The sequence below is a fragment of the Brassica napus genome, chromosome C6 (assembly GCF_020379485.1).
Source record: "Brassica napus cultivar Da-Ae chromosome C6, Da-Ae, whole genome shotgun sequence".
NCBI classification, from domain to species: Eukaryota; Viridiplantae; Streptophyta; class Magnoliopsida; order Brassicales; family Brassicaceae; genus Brassica; species Brassica napus.
In genome coordinates, this window is record NC_063449.1 from 21,843,516 (window position 1) to 21,849,446 (window position 5,931).

The window sequence follows — 5,931 nt, forward strand, 5'->3', positions numbered from 1 at the left end:
TATGTATATTTTTGTTATTATTAAGAGCACACCACAATTGTTTCACACTTGTTATCTATGTTATCATTTAGACTCTAAGTTAAGTAGACACTATTAAAAAAGTTAATATTATTGTTTTATAGTTTGTTTGTATGTTTTAATATTTTATGATCAAGTAGACCATCTACTTCATATAACCGATTATAATTTTCAAAACAGTTGCTATTGATTATTTAGAAAATGGTTAAATGGTTTTTTATTATATATTTTTTGGTTAGGTTTATATGAGCATAATTATTTATTTTTTTGTTTTTTTAATTAAAGTTTCATTAGTTAGATTTAATTTTTTGTGATGGGGTGTTACAATATTAGAATACTAAAGATGATGTGCCATCACGACCCATTTTTTTGTCTATAAATTGTAATAGTTTTAAAGTAAAAAAAAATAACTTAAACATTAATGTGATTTTATTTTATGTATTCAACTTGTTATAATATTTGATAAATTTAGTTTAATTATTTGAGAGATTATATCTTGAATACCGAAATTTATAATTTGATGACTAATAACATTGGCTCAGTAAATATTGAAGCTATATTTTATTTGAATACCTTAATTTGTTCATTATTTAATTTTAGTAAATAATCTGTTTATTTTATAAATAATTTAAAAATAGGTAAGAGACTTTTAATATGAATGCATTCTATGTTTAGGTATTACCATAAAGATACGTTGGATACATTAGCGCATTAACATATGTAAATGTATTGATCATTGGTTGCGTAGAAGATTACAGACCTGAGACCTTTCATATCTGTTACATTTGTATCTATTATCACTTTAAGCTCTTAAGTAAACACTTATAAGAAAACAGAGTTGGAAATTTGAAAACCTTATCGAAATTCATCGAGGATGCTTTAACCTAAAGTTGATCTTGACATGAACGTAGCTGGTATTAACTAAATTTATGATGAATGATTTAACCTAAAATATGGAAAGTAATTTAAAGGTAACATTGGTTGATGGGGGTGGAGACTCCTAAATCAATTAAAATGATCTAATAATAAGTTTTATTGGAAGTAGTCAAAAGCCATAAACATATCTTAAGTAATGATATATGATAAATTGTTTCAGTGGTCCAAACCACAAACAACAATGTTTCGTTTATTTTTCTTTAAGATAATGTATTTTATAAGACAAAATAGTATAAAATATGAGCAAGACAGAAACAGTATAAAGATATGAGTACGCTTATGTGCAAAAGGTATTCTCATGCCATCCCCTGCTAGAGAATCAGTTGAGTTTATATTTCTCCGTCAACTTGTCTTTGGTATTCCTACATCCTTTCATTAAGTGACGCCATCGTATAGTTTGCACATTCACTACACCAGTGTTCTTCAGCCAACATCTGCAATGAGATTTCAATTAAAGACATATTTCGTGAGCTATCTCTTAGATAAGAGAGGACCGGATACATAGAGGCAGAAAACCATGCTACAAAGAGTTTTGTATCATCAGACATGATTAATAAAAGGCTCCATTCGATGCAGAAGCTGTATCCCTGAAGAAAAAGAGTCGCTTCCTGAGAAAGAGAATCTAGTAGTTCTTAACAGGAATGATGAAAAGAGCATCATTGTATGATATTGTTCCTAGCAAAGCCAAACCCAATGGTTCAAGTTAACGGAAGTTTTTCTGTTTCTTATAATTGCTTTGTAAGAAAAATCATCGGCATTTGAAGAAACATAGAGCATCAACTGTCCTGTTGACTGCTTAACAAAAATCAAAGCTTCTGCATTAGAGATATCTACTAATCTGACCAGGAAGAAATAAGCCAAAATTATGTATAGTTGTCAAAAGAAAATAGCTTGGAATTTTTTTTACAGAGTCATCACCTTGCTTGAAAAAAGTTGTTCTCGAGCTATGAAAGTCGTGAAATGTCTTTCGACCAAAAAAAAAAACTGATTCTGACTTATGAAAATAAAAGAAAATTTTCACAAACCTCAATTATGGTGATGAACAGTAAAACACCACATCTGATATGAGCTTCGATTTAATCGAGGATATATTCTCCTTATTTAGTCAACTGACCGTTTTTACCTTCGTATATCATTGAGAGGCACTGCCTTTTCTTTCACTCATCCCTTCATGCAGCTTTGAGTTCTGACTGTGTTAAACCTGCAAAGAAATTAGAGTGTTAGTTCACACTTGAGATACGATTCTTGAGTGGTATTTGCGATTGAACAAAGAGCCGTCAGATAGCCACATATTGCAAGAGAGATGTGAGGCATGCTGGGAGGAATAAAGGAGGCATGCTTGAGAAGCCATGACTTTACTCAAAGAGAAAGAATCAATTTTCTACAATTGCCTACGTTCTCAGGTCTACATTATGGTGAACCGGGCCTGTTTCTCCTCTTGCGTTGCTAAGCCTGGCGCGAAGCGAAGGGATTGGATTTCACCTCCCCAATACTGTAAACAAATAATAATATTAAAAATCCAGAAGCCATTCAAACACGATTGTAGACTGGAATCTGAGAAAATTCAAACCTGAATAAATGATGCCGATCAGCTCTTGTTTTTTTACGGACTGAAAGCACAAACCCAAGTCGAGTCGCAGTCGATCGACGAAACCAAATCTGCAAAAAGAAAAGGAAAGAAGAAATATCACCAAAAAATCGTAAAATTTTTCTATAGCGTATGAAGTTTCACCGGTTAGGTAACGAAGACTCTGAGCTCGAATTAATAATGCAGCAAGTGGGATGACGATGTTAATGGTCTGATTAAAGGAGAAAATTAATGGGAAAGAGAAGGCGTTACAAGAATCTAATCGGAGGCGGCTAGAATAAAAGACGTCATGTGCTTGACAGACAAACAAATGGGCTTGAACAAACAAACCTGATATTAGCCCATAATATTTTTCAGAATTATCTTGCGAACTAAAAATTAGGATAGTTGTTTTTTTTATGTGACAGGTGGCACAAAATGCCCATATAGTACATAAAGTCATTTCTTTCGTGTGTAATTTTTTTTTTAAATTTGGACCATCTCTTAAGAATAATTATTTCATGTGTTTATCAAACAAAATCTTATTAAAATTGATTATATTTCTAGGTTATTCACCAAGAGTTATTTGATCTTTTATAACACCTTTAGCTCTCTCCTCAAAGCTCGTCGTCATTGCCATTTGTATCAAAAAGGCCACGAGCAGTGAAATCGATGATTGTTTAATATTCTTGATCTCACTAAACTTGACCTTATGGTCGTCATACGGGAAGACGATGTTGGGATTAAACTCGAGCTTTGGGATTGAGTTATATTCTAGAAATATGTTCCGGTCATTGGTCATATCAGTGAAGATGAAAAGAAAGAGAGTAGCACATGCTGCTATAGAAATCTGTCCCACCCTAATTTTTTTTTGTTCAAATTGTTGTGAAACAAGAGAATATAATCTGTATGTTTATCTTCTTATCAGTCTTAAACATAAGGAACCCTTTATATATATAGAGAATTGCACCGTCATAGAATAATGGAAAGACTAGAAAGGAAATACAAATATAGAAAGTGTACAAATCATAAACCAATAAGAAAAAGAAAACTAGAGTTTCTCTCTCTCTCTAAGGCGCCGGCTCTGTCTCTCTAGTATGGGCTGGTTATGGACATCCATAATATGATTTATAACACTCCCCCTTGGATGTCATAACCATACAAAGTTTGTAATACGCTTTGGATGTTGCCTCATAAAAACCTTACCAGGAAAACCCAGTGAAAAAAACCATGGTGAAGGAAAAAGAGTACAACACGTATTACTCCCCCTGTACTCAAGCTGTAATCTCAAACAAAACTTTGTTTTTTTCCAAGATCTTTCATCTCGAATTCTTTCTTAAGATATTCAACTGTTTGAGAAATATCTCCAGAGGTTCCTAAGATATTTAAATCATCAGCATACACTGCTATAATCACAAAGCTCTGGCCGAATTTCTTTATAAAGATACAAGGGCTGATCGGATCATTCTTGTATCCTTCTCTCTCTAGGTACTCACATAGCCTATTGTACCACATTCGGCCTGATTGTTTCAATCCATAAAGTGACTTATTCAACTTTATACAGTGTTGTTCTCGAGTACTCGATTTGTTTTTCAACTCTATACTCTCTGGTACTTTCATATAAATTTCATTATCCAGTGGCCCATATAAGTATGCAGTTACAACATCCATTAACCGCAAGTCTAATTTTTCTCTTATAGCCAGACTTATCAGGAATCTAAAAGTAGTAGAATCCACCACAAGGGAGTATGTCTCCTCATAATCTATTTCTGGTCTCTGTGAGAATCCTTGTGCAACAAGCCGTGCTTTATATCTAACGACCTCACCGTGTTCGTTTCTTTTTCTCAAAAAGACCCACTTATGGCCGACTGGTTTAACATCATAAGGTGTCCGGACTATTGGTCCAAAGACATCTCTCTTCTTTAAAGAGTTTAACTCCACGTTTATAGCTTCTTTCAATTTGATCCAATCTGATCGTTGAGTGCACTCATAAATAGACGTGGGTTCATGATCCTCATTATCATCCATGATTTCAAGTGCTATACTGCATGCAAATATATCATCAATGTCGGCATTCGTTCTGTTCCATTGTATCTCAGACAAGACATAGTTTATTGAGATCTCATTATTATCAGGACCATCAGTACCTTGAATCTTGGCGTCCCAAGAATCAGTATTAGATACATCAGGGCCGGCCGCATCTAAGTATTCATGATCGGCCGCGATCGCTATTAGGGTTTTGGGATCGGCCGCTGTTAAGTCCCGAGATTTAGGAACGACCGCGGTCGTGTCTAGGGTTTCAACAACCTCAGTTTCATTCTCTGCACCTTTCTTAGTTCTCCGAGGGTTCTTATCTTTGGAACCTATTGGTCTACCACGTTTCAAACGTTGTCTAGACTCTGTAGCAACTTGATTGTGTCTTTCTTGAACATCAATTCGAATTGGTGCATTAGCAGCTGGTATATATGACTTTGTCACTCTTTTTGGGTCAACAAAGGAATCTGGCAATTGATTAGCTAGCTTTTGTAAATGTATTATCTTTTGGACTTCTAAATCACATTCCTGAGTCCGAGGATCTTGCCAAGATAAGGATGTTTGATTCCATGTAATTTCTTTTACCAGCTTATTGCTATCTCCCCCTAATGTTGGATGTTTGGATTCATCAAAGTTACAATCCGCGTACCTGGCCTTAAATAAATCACCCGTAGTTTGCTCAAGATACTTAATAACCGTGGGAGAATCATATCCAACATATATCCCCATCCTCCTTTGAGGTCTCATCTTTGTTCTCTGTGGTGGTGCAATTGGCACATAAACGGCACAGCCAAATGTCTTAAGATGGGATATGTCTGGCTCATGACCCGTAAGCAATTGTAATTGAGAATATATATGTTCACTAGACGGTTTTATACAAATCAATTCGGATGCGTGCAAGACCGCGTGTCCCCAAGCTGAGACCAGAAGCTTAGACCTCATAAGTAATGGTCTAGCTATTAGTTGAATTCGTTTTATGAATGATTCGGCTAAGCCGTTCTGTGTATGTACATGTGCCACGGAGTGTTCAACAGTTACCCCCATGGACATACAGTAATCATTAAACGCTTGGGACGTGAACTCACCAGCATTATCAAGACGTATAGTCATGATGCTTTAGAGACTTTTATATCAAAAACTTTCATTCATTAAGTTATAATAAGAAAACAAGTTCAAAGAAATATTACAACATAGAAAACATAAATCAAAGAACACAAAAACATAGATGGCCGAAATTAACTTTGCTCTTTTTAAACAATCAGAAGTTTTATAATCCATGATATCATCTTTTTCATGATTGAAATCCTCTTCACCATCTTGATATGTCATATGAGCTTCAGGATTCTTCCCTTTCAAACTCTCTTGGTAGAGGTCAA

General features: G+C 34.6%; 1 long non-coding RNA gene across 6 annotated transcripts; it reads right to left on the reverse strand.

The window, feature by feature from the left end:
* Positions 1-1,128: 1,128 nt before the first annotated feature.
* Positions 1,129-2,894, reverse strand: LOC106422907. Of its 6 annotated transcripts, none has more exons than XR_001284548.3 (5): positions 2,687-2,893; positions 2,525-2,613; positions 2,350-2,446; positions 2,078-2,155; positions 1,129-1,388 (listed from the first exon to the last, which is right to left on the reverse strand). It is a non-coding gene; the product is annotated as an uncharacterized LOC106422907 (long non-coding RNA). The 6 variants fall into 6 exon arrangements; XR_001284549.3 differs by having other exon boundaries at positions 1,980-2,155; XR_007324953.1 differs by having other exon boundaries at positions 1,129-2,155; positions 2,244-2,446; positions 2,687-2,894.
* Between the last annotated feature and the right edge of the window lie 3,037 nt (positions 2,895-5,931).